Here is a 12,570-nt window from a genome sequence, read left to right as displayed (position 1 = left end):
TAGCAGGTAGCCAAGGATTGCAGTGATTCAGTGCAACAGTTTGCTCCAGCTCTGGATTACCTTCACGCACTACAAATCAGTGCTGAGTTTCTCCATGGTTTTGGCACTGGGCAGGTGCCTGGAGCACGTTGCGAGGAGGAAAGGGCTGGGGGAGGCGGAGCAGGTGAACTTTGCTCTTCAAGCTCTGGAAAAAAGCTCCTACTCCTGGTCGATAGGCTCTGTGGGGAGGGGTGGTGTGCTTTGCCCTGCTGGCACTGCAGCAGTGAGCTCTGCAGTGCCGTGGCTCTGCTCGAGCACGTGGAGTGTCCTGGTGTAGGGGTGCTTTTCCCAAAAGCTGCTCCCTGGCAGGCACCGAGGCAGCCCACACTGAGCAGAGGTTGATCATTCTCCACGTAACTGCTAGAGATGCCTAAATAATTCATTAATGGTTTGAGGAAACAAAAATATTGTGTAATAAGTAATTGCTTGCCAACATTGTTGTGCATGGCTGGAGCAGATCGTGGGCAGCCGCAGCAGTGTGGTGTTAGTGGGGCAGCACAGGGCAAGCTCTTTCCTCTGACTTTTTTTTTTTTTTCTTTTTTGCCATGCAAACTTTCCTGCCTCTGTCTCTGCACACACGTAAAGGCTTTCTGTTTCCCAGGAAACTGAAGTGAGATGGTTGGACCTGAGTGTGAGCTGGCAGCAGGGGATGTGGGGAGCAGGCAGTGGCTCATGGGACCACCCCAGTCCTGTTCAGCTTGGTTGCTTGCGTTGCACGTGGGAGAGAAGGAGCCATGAGGACAGCAGCAGTTCCTTCCCCCTAGAACCCCATCTCCAGCGATGGGACTTGTGGCATCATGCCAAGCAGAACCCTCCCCAGGCAGCTGGTCATGCACTGGTGACAAAGGGCTCCATCTCAGACCCAGCGTGGGCAGAGGAAGGGCTCAGGAGCCTCATGCTGATAGTGGCGACAAAGACCTCCTGTTTCTCCAAAGGCGTCTGGGAAATGTCCCTGTCTGTCTGTCTGTCCCTGGCATATCGCAGTGCCAGAGGCAGCAGGCTGAAAGCAGGGATCCAGCTCCCTGTGAGCACCCTGGGCCAAGGGGCAGGAAGTCCCCACACTTCCCTGAACTACTCTGGGCAAGCATCACCCCAGGGCTGGGCTTTGGAAGTGATGGGAAGTCTGTGCCCCAGCATTAAGCTGTGACTCTGTGGTCTCCTCGAGGAAGCCCGTGCTGCATCCCCTGCAGCTCCTGCTTGTCACTCTGTTAAATTTTCATTTTAACGTGAAAACAGCTGGTTTCATGGTACCTCTGTGTTATTTACACAGTCATGCATGCAATCCCTGCTGAAAACCGCGTTATGCACTACAGCAGCACCCCGTTGTCTTGCAGGTACTGAGTGGGTGAATGGGGAAGTGATGCCAGCCCCAGGGTCAGGCCACCAGCGCTCCTTGTGCCTTACCCATGGCCACCCTGGCAGCTCTTGGTGAAACTGGAGTGATTCAAGGGGGGCAAACCCATCTCAGAGTGCTTCAGGTCCATCACAAGGGCAGGATGAACCTGCCTGCGTCCCTGTGAACTGAACCCTCCAAGCCGTCACCAAGCCCTGAGGACAGGATTCTTGATGCACTTCAAGGGACAGAGACAACAACTGTTGGCCAAGCTCAATGGTGCTTTGTTCTTGGCCCAGGAAGCAATGAAAATCCTCCTGCTTTGAAGCCTGAGGAGGCCTTTTTATTATATTCAGGGCTCCTGGAAAAGGAAACTGCAAGTGCTTTCCCATAACGTGATAAAAAGCTCTCCTGGCTGAGGCCACGGCAACTTCTTACACTTGAGAGCGGTGAGTCAGTGCAGCATGAGGCTGCGCTCAGTGCTTGCCCAGCCACTGGAAATCACTGGTTCTTGGTGTGTATGTAACTGGGATTTGGAAGAGCCTTGGTGTGAGTCCTGTTGACCGTGCACTTCACCACAGACACCTGGCAGCTGTGGTGCAAAGGCCATAAAGCAGTCCAGGGGGGGTTGAGCAGAGCCCTTGGCCCCCTGTGCTGGCTGGAGAGCTTGGGGAGGTGCAGGTCATACAGCAGAAGAGAGTCCATGAGTATCCCCTGTCTGCACCTGAGAACGGGCAGCTGTGGGCAAGTGCTGTAGTGCATGGTGGGATCTCCTGTGCTCATACTGTGATGCTCCTGGATGAGGAGGCTGCCAGGGTGCCCATGGCTTCAGGGAGAGGCCTGGGTTTGCTCCCCATCCTTTTGCACAAGTCTGGGGCACAGCGTGTCCTCCCAGACACAGCCCCCAGCCTGGCTGGGTAACTCCTAAGTGGTAAAGCTGACCTAATTAGTCTGCATAATCTTCCCCCATAAATCACTCCTCCCCATCCCCTGCAGACTATCGGCAGCATCTGAAGTCATTAGTTAATTTAAACCTGGGAGTTCACACGTTGCATTATCGGAGAAGCCATCTCCCTTCCCCGCTAAGCGCTTGCTCGGTGCATCCCCGGCTGCTAGATCCGATCTGTGCCCGCTTTGAAGCCGTGATGGGCTGCCAGCGGGCGAGGTGCTGCCTGTTTCCCTGCCTGCTTCCCTGCCTACTGGCAGGTGGGAGGGGAGATGGAGATCCTGCTTCTCCCCTTCCCCACGCTCCCCGTTTTTGAATTTCTCCTCTGACTCATCCATTTGATTTGATGTTTTCACCTTTGTTTTACAAATAGCAGTTTGCCCGAGTGCTGGAAGGAGAAGGCAGCTCCGATGCTGCTGCAGCTTCCTCAGCTGCCAGGGGAGATCACAGAATCATAGAATCATCTGTGTTGGAAAAGATCACCTGTAAGATCATCGACACAGGTGAGCAGGGTACTGGGGGGGGGAAGCCAGTGGACACCCAGTCTTCCCTTGCACCTGGCAGGGATGTGGGGATTCTGGGATTACTGTAGGGTGGCCATGGGGAAGTGCAGATTTGACCAGGGATCCCACTAACGGCTTGCATTGCCCGTTTGTTCTGCTGTCACTTTCTCATTCTCTTCCTCCCCGGGTCTCCGGCCCGGTGTGAGTGGGACTCCCCAAGGCTCCGGGGTGGAATGTCCCCCACTGCATGGGAATCAGGGCTTCCTAAAGTGAGCTGTGTTGGCTGGAGGGCAATCCCTATGGCCTGGGGACACACCTGTCCTTCCTGCTGTGTGGGCAGGTGGAGGTGAGCCTGATGATCTTGGCAGGGCCAGTGCAGCAACACAAAAGTGCAAGACAGGGAGGGGGAAAGGGGGTTTTTGGCAGCAGGAGTGAGAGAGCTGGGCTGGGGAGACCTGACAGGAGCCTGCAGCAGCAGGGTCTGGTGGCTCCCAGTTGTTTTTCCGTGGGACACTGAGAGGGGGGATTCAGCCCAGTTGTCCCGCACTGCGCTGCTCCTGTGGGCAGGCAGCACCCAGGCTGAGGGTTGCCTGGCTGGGTGCCCCTGCTCTGCCAACAGAGCAGCTCGGGGCAGCCCCCTCCCACAGCAGCACCCCTGAGGCATCCCTGTGCCAGGGCAGCAGCCAGGCACAGCACCCCACTGGCACAGCGCACATGGCCCACAGCCCCCCTGGGGCTCTGGCTGCTGCATGGGCTGGCACCTCGAGCTTGGGGTGCAGGTGATGCTGTACACCTGGAAGGTACATGTCCTCTCAGTGCACCCTCTGCACCCCTGGGCTCTGCTCCTGTTGCTCCCAGGAGGGACAGCTGCTCACCCTGGGACCTGTCGATCCAGGCTGCTTCCAAGGATGCTCTGTGCATCCCTGAGGCACAGTGACTGACAGCTCAAAAACACCAGCACAGACAGCTTTTTGGGGACACGTTTTTGGCCAGAGCACCCTGATCCAGCCCCTCTAAAGCATCCTGTGGTGCTTGTGCTCCCTGGCTGGCTTTGTGACTGTCCTCATTCCTCCCTTTCCTGTTCCAAGGGAGAGCTGCAGTCATGTTTGGTTTTGTAGTCCAAGCTCTGGATTTATTGCTTCCAGGTCTTCATGTGTTTGTTCATGAAATGAAAGACGGCTGGTGAGCCTGCTTTCCACTCCTCTGGTTTGCCTCCTGCATCGTGGAGAGGGTCTTTTGGCCTCGGGGTGACACCCCCCTTCATGTCTCACAGGCACCCAAACACTGCATGAGTAGAGGACACATCCATCTGGGGTCGTGCCCGGTCAGATGTTAAACCTGTGTCCTAGGTGACAAGGACAATGTGGGGGAAGGCGCTGGTACAACCCTGTGCAGTCCCCAGGCACTACGGGCCGTGCTGGGGTGCAGCACGAGGTGGGCAGCGCGTGCTTGAGTTGTCCCCTGTCCCCAGGCTGCTGCCCCCCTTCTGCTGTGGCCGGAACACATGAGCTCCCGATTAAAGGATATTTCAACCAGACGGAGGGGCTGCAGCGGCCGGGGGAACGCACAGCAGGAGGGGACCGGGACAGGACACGTGAGACCAGAGGAGAAGCCAATTTATGCTGGAATGTAAATACGGCAGCAGCACGCTGCTCCGCAGGGCGCGTCACCCCCTTCCTGGCTCTGGAAACTGTGTGAGAACCACCTGCAACAGCTCAGGCCGTCTCTGTGCCATGGCTGAACCTGAATCTCACCTGGGCACTGTGCAGAGGTGAGCAGGAGAAGGGTCAGGGGCTGTTGCATCAGTCCAGTCCCACTGCTGCAGCTCCTGCTTTCTGCAGTGAGGTACCACGGGTCACATATTCACTGGCAGAGGGATGGAGCCTCAGCCCTCCCTAATAATCCTAAGAATCAATAGCAGTGTCTCTAGCCCCCATGGATGTGCACAACAACAGCTCAGAGTTAAGAGGGGAACTTCTCAGCAGGATTAACTCTGAAACCTAGTGACAACACTTTAAGTATCTGTGCTATCTGTGTCCCCGCTGCTCATTCTAAGAGCTAGTTCCTACTAATGAGCTTTACTCAACAGCACTAGATTTTTCTGTAACAGCAAACTCCAGGGATCAAAAAATAAGATTTAAGATGCAAATATTCTGTGATATATCCAGATTTAAATGTTTGGGGTTTTTTTGTTCCTTAGTCCAGGGATAAGTTTTAAAGGAAGAGAGGAGAGATCCTCCAGAATGTGAGATAGAGAAACTTTTTTAAAAGACCAAGTAATATAAAATCACAGGTTTCTGGGGGTTTTTTTAGCTTAAAACAACTGAATTTGTGAAAGTTTCCTTCTGCTCACCCAGGGCAGTGTGAGCACAGATGCCCCAGCCCTGAGGAGAGGGTCAGGTTTGCCCACTCCTCTCTGGTTTGTAGAGCATCACTGGGGAATCTGTGGGTGCACCGGTGTGTGCTGGGACTGGAGGCACAGGGTGAACCCCAGCCAGCCACCTCACTACCCAGGGCTGAGGTTGCTCAGTGGACAGGTCCATGGCAGGTGACAAAGAGCCTTAAATAAGTCCCTAAAATGTTCAGCCCAGGCTGGCAGTGGATTCCTCTCCTGCCCCGAGGCTGGACCCCAGTGCAAGAATCTGAGCTCAGACACAGATGCTGGAAGAATTCACACCCCCAGACAGGTTGGTTTTCAGTTTTCTTTAATCTTCCACATGCCTTTTTTTTTTTCTTTTTCATTTTGAGACAGGAGTACTAACTGCTAAAGATGCATATGGAATTTGAATATGAATGATAAGAACAGCTGTGTATATCTATTATGAATGAACATAAACAGAAATGTATAAACTGAGATTTTGGGGCTTTTGGAAGAATTAGTGCCTTTGTTCCTGGATTTTTTTCCTATCAAAGTTTGAACCAAAGCCCATTAGCCTGGACTTTCCCGCAGCCGACCAAGCCAGGAGCTTCATTTTGCCCTGGCTCTGAGCCATGCTGAATTCTCCTCAACAGCTCAGTGAGCCCTAATCCTAACAAATTTACCCAGAGAAGTGGGTCTCTTATTACACAGCCTAATTTGAATGCTTTCCAAGGTTAATTTCGGCTCCCTCTCCCTCTCCAAACACGCCTGTCCCTCTGGAGCCAGCTCCCCCCTTCCCCAGCTCCCCCCACAGCTGCCCGTTAGCGCCAGCCCGGGGGGAGCAGCCCCCTTCACCACCGCGATGGTTTTTAAACGAGAAAATAATGTGATGTGTGTCCCTGGGTCCGGACTCTGCCTGGAGGGTTTCTTAATGCTGAGAGACTTCCTCTGCAAATTAATTGCAACTTTCGTTGGGCAAAAATAGCCCTGGAAGCCCCTTCCCCACAGGCCCTTCCACATGTGATATTACTCAGTTCATAATCTGATTCCTGCGACTCTATTCCTTCCTTCCCCTCCCCAGCATGCCGGTGACTGCCCGTGAGGGTACTGGCAGGGTGACCCACTGGCAAAGCAGCCGTGCTGGGGTGAGGGGAGCACCGGTGCCGCCTGGCTGAGCCAGCCCTGGCTCTTGCTTTGCAACAGACTGTGCAAGAAAACCTCAGCGTGGGGAAACCAAAACCTGGCCCAGTGCAGGGAGCAGCTGTCAGATCCATTAGGGAAGGAATAGGGAAGGAACCAGCCATGCCTGGTGGACAGCGATCGCAGGAGAGGGGCGGTGGAGGGGCTGCGGGATGGTAGGGGCTCACAGTGGGGGTTTAAAAGGGGCAGGAAAAGTTGGCAATAGTTTTAGACTGAAAGAGGGTCCATTTAAATTAGATATAAGGAACAACTCTTTTAACAATGAGAGTGGTGAAACACTGGCACAGGTTTCACCACCAGAGAAGTGATGAATGCCCCAATCCTGGAAGATCAGTCCTGGTCAAGGTCAGCCTGAACTGGCTGAAGATGCTCCTGCTTGTGGCAGGGGAGTTGGACTGGATGGCCTTCAAAGGTCCCCCCCAACCCAAACCATTCTGTGATTCTACAGAAAGGAAAAGTTAGGTGGAAAAAGTGTACAGAGGAGCCAGGAGCCCACTTCACACACTGGCCCAGCTGGATGTGGCCCCAGGGATACTTCTGCTGGATTTGAGTTGCAAGAAGCAGAGACTTTCCTCAGCAGCTGTGCCTGGGGGTTTGCGGGTTGCTGCAGGTGTGGAATGGCAACCTTGCAGCCCTGGGACAGGGTGTTTCCGCATATCCTCAGGCAGGGATGTCCCTCCTGCATGGTACACTGTCCCCTGACTATCTCCCAGCTGCCATGGCAGCTGATATTCACCCTGCTTGCTCTCCTCTCCTTTCGTCACATTCTTCTTCTTTATTCTCAGTTAATGCTTTTATATTTGCTCACACTGAGCATTACAGGTAGTGCAGTATCCCAGCTCCCTGGCAGGTGATGGGGCAGGGAAGGGGTTGGGGATGTGCCCTGTGCCATGCCAGGGTGGCTGGGCTGGGCTGAGCTGGAGTGCCAGCGGGACAGAAGCACCGGGAACAGGAGTGAGAGCAGTGCTGGTCAGTGGTTCCATGAAGATGTCCTGTCTGAAGTGCATCCACAGGTCACATCTGCTGCTGCCACATCCTGCTGCCAGGTAACCTCCCGTGCTTGCTCCCTGTCCCTCCGAAGCCTCACTGCCCAGCGGTCATCTCGCCGAGTGGATATCTGTGTTTGATGAATTTGCTGCAGGCATACGAGCTGCACGTATCAAAGCTGAGCCACATCTTATCTCCTGGCTGTGTTCCTGCCTACTCCCAGCCTGGGAGTCCCAGCTGCGGGGTGTTCGCAGTGGTTCCCCAGCACCATGTACTGTGGTGGGTTAGAGGTTCCAGTTTCAGGGCAGGGAGAACCCTGGGGCAGGTCTCTGGGGTGTGAGTTGGAAGGGCTGGCACAGCCGAGGCCCCATCTGCCAGGAGGATGCTGGTCATTGCTGTAAGGTCAACCTTAAATAATGAGAATAATAAAAATAAGGCAGCCTGGAGGGAAGGAGAGAGCAAACTGAATCCTAATGAGGTTGCATGGGCACATAGCATGATCATTTCATGCAATTCATTTTAAAAAGGAAAAAAAAATCGAGTTTAGATTGAAGGATGTGGGACACAGGGCAGGGCACAATCCCACGAGGACACAGAGGTAGCCTGTTCCCCCATCCCCACTGAGATCCCACATCCATGAGCTGCTCCTGCCCTGTTGTGCTGAGGAAGGTCCAGGGCAAGCCCTGGCTGCAGAGGAGCTGGGAAATGGGCCCAAAGGATGGAGGGAGATGCTGCTTGGTGCAGGATGGAGACTGGCATCTTGTCAACAGCTTTACTGCAACCGAGTGTGGTGCCTGGTGTGAAGGGACAGAACATTTGCTTTTAGGGATGGCCAAAATTTACTGAGTTGTGATGGCAAACACTGAAAGAGGAAGTTTTAGAAGGGAAATAAAACATTAATGCTTCAAGGCTTAAGGCAATCCTCAGTGCAAAGGCAGGAAAGTAATTAGTGCTGTAGATGGGGAAATAACCAGCATTAAATAGAAGCAGGGTGAGCACAGGTTGAAGGGGCTGTGAGGAGGAGGATGGGCAGGGGCTCTCCAGGAGATGGCTGGGAATGAGCCCAGAGTCCCCCAGGACCCCTCCAGCACATCGAGCCCCAGCAGTACCGTATTGTAGGGGACGCTGTGCCTCCAATACCCCATCCCTCCTCCTCCTCCTCGCCTCAGCTCCCGCTGGCCACGGGCCAGGTGAAACGCTCCTCTGAGCGCGGCGGGGACTGGTCCAACCCTACACAGCTCCAATTATCCCCGGCTGGAGACTTTCCAGGAATCCCATCCCCTCTCTCTCCGCCGACCCTGCCTCTCCCAGCCTCCCCCCGTCAAAGCAATTTGACTTTTATAGTAATAACTTCTGAACCCTGGATTGGGGCTGTGCCAAGGAAAGCAGCAGAAAACAATGTGATGGGCCTCGGCAGGCGCGGAAACTCCAGCGACTGAGACCAGCCCTAAAATAACTTTTGAGCGATTGTTATTTATTCTGGGAGAAAGTTCGTTCATTCACAATTTGGAGGGGAGATAAATGAGGGCAGGCTGGGGCTGCCCGCCCCGCGCAGCGACAGCACGCCGTGGCTGTGGATGCAGGGTGCCTGCAGCACCAGGCGCAGACAGATCCCTGCCATCCTCCTGCACATGTCCTGCTGGAAAACCTTTCTTAAAGGTATTCGGGTTCAACCAAAAGCTGTGGGTTCAGGTAGAGGAGTCCAGCTTGAGGCTGGGGGTCTGCGTGTGCCACCATGCGCAGGGGGCTGCATATTTTGTGTGCCTGTGTCCGCACATGTTTTGGCTTCCCCAGCTGTGTTGTTCGACGTTGTGGCTGTGCCACATGCCGCTGGCTTGCACGCCTGCCCCTGGGCTTTGCACGCTTGAGCCATCATTGTCCAATGGGCATCAAGTAGTGCAGGCAAACTCCATGCCGGAACAGATGGCATCCTGCTGCAGGTCCCAGTGAGCATCAGCATGAGGCAGCTCTCAGCCTCCATCAGCTGGGTAAGCAGCAAGTTGTGCAACCCTAATAATTCTTCAGCTCTGAGCTGCCATGACTTCCCTGCAATTCACAGGGGCTGAGCCAGGGCTCCCAGAGGAGCCTTGAGCAGCCTGGGCAACCATGGGCACTTCTGAATCAGGGACACTCTCTGGAGGAGGCAGCCAGCCAGCCAGCCCTCGGCACTGCTGCACGTCTGCTCATGCAAGTGTGTTTTATGGTGCCTGTCACTGCGATGATTCTGCCAAACAGGGCCCAGGCTGACCGTGTGACCCTTGGAGTGGATGACTTGGCTCCCTGGACAGGTTTGGAGAGCAAATTCTGGGAAAACACAACCTCTGCCTACTGGGTGACAAGGGTGACAGAGACCTTGTGGTGTGGCTCTTCCACCAGGTGGGCAGGAGAGAGACAGACAGTGACCTCCCTGACTAAGGATAAGAGCCTTACCAGCTTCTTGTGCAGATCATCTCCAGGAAGGATATACATCCAAGACTAACTGCCCACAAGCACCTCAAGTACAAGGCTTGATCCAGCTCCACTGTGGTACAATGCTGCAGTGGCATGGGACAGCACTGCCATCATCACCCACCCTACACATCAGATCTTGGAGGGTACACTGTTCTGGAGTGGGAAAATCCTGCCACATCCTCTCCCTGCAAGGGGACAGCAGCACTTGCCTGGGCCACCCCCTTCCTCCTGCTGTCTGCAGTCTGGGGGACCTTGCTGAGTGTCACCAAATGTTTTTGCTTCAGGATTTGTCTCTGACATGTGGACACAGTGGAGCTGGGGGCCTGGAGCTGCAAAAGGCGATGACTCGGTCCTGCCCTTTGCTGAGCGAGGAGAGCACCAGTTTATGTTTAGCAACACAGTCAGCCTGGTACTGTATAAACTGTTGCTCGGTCGCCCTTGCGTGGGGGGAGCAGGGTGAGTGCAGGGTCAGACACAGGGCAGGAGCAGCCCTTGGCAGCGCCGGCCGGCACACACAGCTTCCTTCATGGCACAGTGCCCGCGACGGTGAGACTGGCCCTGCTGGGCCACATCCCTCATCCTGCTAGGCAGGAAAGCCTTCAGCCCTGTGCTCTTCCTCGCCTCTCTGCATCCCCTGCCCTCTGCCCCGCCACCACTGCGGGCAGCCCCATCCTTGCCAGCTGACGTCCATCCTCTCTGCTTTTTGGGCTGTCTGAGCAGCTCATGATCTTGGCAGGCAGCTTGGAATCCTACCAGCCGTTATTACAATGATTATTGTGTTTTCCCAGCTCAAAAGGGCTTTCCTCTCACCTCACTCTTGGCTGGCCTCGAGCCAGGTGGGACTGAGGATGGAGTGAGGAGAGAGGAGAATCCTGCACTGTCAGAGCAAGGGACTGTGGCGGGATGCAGGAGATGTGGCAGAGCGAAGGACAGATCTTGTCCCTCTCCTATATGTTCAGATTGGAAATCAACACCCTCTTGGTTAATTCATTAGCTGTGATTAGCAACTCTAAAGTTTGGACTGGGCTCTCTCCTGCTGGTAAATCTCCAAGAGGAGTTCAGCAAGGTTATCTGCACCAGGAATGGCAAGGGAAGGGTGAGGATGAGTGCAATTGAATTAGGAAGCTGTTAAAGGAAGAAGCCAAACCAAGCCAGAGCAGGGACAATGCAAAATGCCCCCACAGCTAAAACACAGGGTAGAGCATCATTAGAACACAGGGCAGAGCACCTCACCTCATGGTTGTACTCATCTGGGTCAGGGCTGGGGGCTGGGCCAGCAAATCCCAGCCCAGTCTGGGGTTTGGGGTCGTGTTTGCTGGCTCCATACCTTGCAGATCCCTTCACCAACACCTTCGTCTCCCTATGTGGGCTGCATCTTGTGCCAAGTGGGGGTTCCTCCACAACCTGGATTTCATTATTTATTAAATTAGCTCAGCAGTAACCTATTTGTGATGATGATGTGAGGTAGCGACCTTCAGTGTTTTCATTAAAATATACACATATATATTTGTTTTCTGCGGTTATGAATGTAATTCCACAATCCACTGAGGAGCCAGTAATTTTCTGGCTGAGGTGGGAAGTTGCTGACATCTTGTGATACATGACAAGATTGATTGTATTTGCTTACCCTTTAACCTAATAAAGAAAAATAACGTTCCTTAGTTTCACTAATTCTCTATAAACTTGGGCATTGCTTTAAATCAGTTTGAAGTGCAGGCACTGAACCATATCATCATTGGGGCAGGAGTCCCACTTTCCAGGTCCTCTCCAGCTCCCGACTCCAGCTCCCAGCATGGGAGCATTATCCCCAAGAGCACCCAGCACCTCCACATCTGAGGGGAGGGTAGTGGTCATGGTGGGGATGTGGCCTCAGCCCCCATGCACCCTGCTCGATGGGAAAGCATTAACTAATTTGCTGCTAATCATGTTATCACCAGCACATCTGAGCAGCTGCTGGGGCAGCACAGGCCAAAGCAAACACAGCCCAGTGCCCTGAGGACACAGAGCATGTCGGAGGCAGCTGCGCCTACTCTCAGGTTTCCAGGTCCCATATCTCCCACCGTATCTCCCACCATAGCGGTCCAGTTGGCCTCTGGAAAGAAGGAGGCTCTGCAGGACAAACCCAGCCAGCACTGCGGTGGGGAGGAGGGATGCTGTGGCAGGGAGGGAGGGAGCTGCCTTGGCCGAAATCTGGGCTGGTGCTTCAACACCAGTACCTGGGTGACCTTGGGCACACTGCACATGCCTGGCAAAACATCTGCCTTCCTTCACTGGGAGATCAGATGTGAGAGGTGAAGGAGCCGGCGGGGTGGCAGGGTGCATGTACCATCCCAACACACCATCTCCTCTATCCTCCCTGCCTGGGGACAGCCCTCTCCAAGGGGAAGGAATTATTAAGCAGGGCAAGCAATGCCACTACATCACAGTACCCCAGTTACTCACCCATCCTCTGGGAAATCATCATGCCTTATTTATTCTTACTCAGTTCCTGAGCCCTGCACACAGCTTGGTTCCTCCAACCTTCTCCGGAGCACAGCACAGAGCAAACAGGGTGCACATGTGTCCTCAGGTCAACAGCATCAGGGAATTGCATTGCCCCAAGGTGATAGACTGCGCCCATGGCAGAGTGACCCTGACTTGAGTGCGCGGGGGTGAAGGGGCTGGAGCTTCGGGAGAGGTTTTGCCTGCTCGGCAGCAGAGCTGGCAGAGGGTTGCTCGCCTGCCCAGCACGATGGTTTGCCAGCCAGCTGCC

The sequence above is a fragment of the Corapipo altera genome, unplaced genomic scaffold, assembly GCF_003945725.1.
Source record: "Corapipo altera isolate COAL_440 unplaced genomic scaffold, ASM394572v1 113, whole genome shotgun sequence".
NCBI lineage: Eukaryota > Metazoa > Chordata > Aves > Passeriformes > Pipridae > Corapipo > Corapipo altera.
The sequence above is the reverse complement of the archived record's forward strand: the minus strand, read 5'-3'. Positions refer to the sequence as shown.